Consider the following 821-nt stretch of genomic DNA (forward strand, 5'->3'; position numbering starts at 1 on the left):
CAGCTGCTCGGCCATTGAAACCCTTTCCATTAAACTCTCTACGCACTGTTGTTGTGCCAATTTGAAGGCCACATGAAGTTTGGAGGTCTCTAGCTAGTGACTCGGCAGACAGTTGGCGACTTCTGCGCAATGTGCGCTTCAGCATGTGCTGACCCCGCTCTGTCATATTACGTGGCCTACCACTTTGTGGCTGAGTTGCTGTTGTTCCCAGTTGCTTCCACTTTGTTATAATACCACTAACAGTTGACCGTGGAATATTTAGTAGCAAAGAAATTTCACAGATGGACTTATTGCACAGGTGGCAACCTATCACGGCACCCCGCTTTAATTCACTGAGCTCCTGAGAGCGACTCATTATTTCACAAATGTTTGTAGAAGCAGTTTGCATGCCTAGGTGCTTGATTTTATACACCCGTGGCCATGGAGGTGTTTGGAACAGCTGAATCCAATGATTTGGAGGGGTGTCCCAATACTTTTGGCAATATAGTGTATGGCCAATTGCGACTATTTAAGGACAACAAACATGCAATCGTGACAATATAAGGACAACAAACAGGAAATCATGACAATATGGGGACAACAAATGGGCAATCATGACAATATGGGGACAACAAATGGGCAATCGTGACAATATGGGGACATTAAATAAGCAATAGTAACAATATGTGGACAATAGGGACACTATGAAGATAACAAACAGGCAATTGTGACAATATATAGCCAACAATTCCTCCTCCATTCCCCTCAAGCAAAATCTCCTCCCTCATCCCTTTTCCCCAGCAAGTAAAATCCCCCTCTTCCAGGAACATTCACCCCTCCCA

This window comes from Nanorana parkeri, unplaced genomic scaffold, assembly GCF_000935625.1.
Source record: "Nanorana parkeri isolate BGI_ZX_2015 unplaced genomic scaffold, ASM93562v1 scaffold1532, whole genome shotgun sequence".
NCBI lineage: Eukaryota > Metazoa > Chordata > Amphibia > Anura > Dicroglossidae > Nanorana > Nanorana parkeri.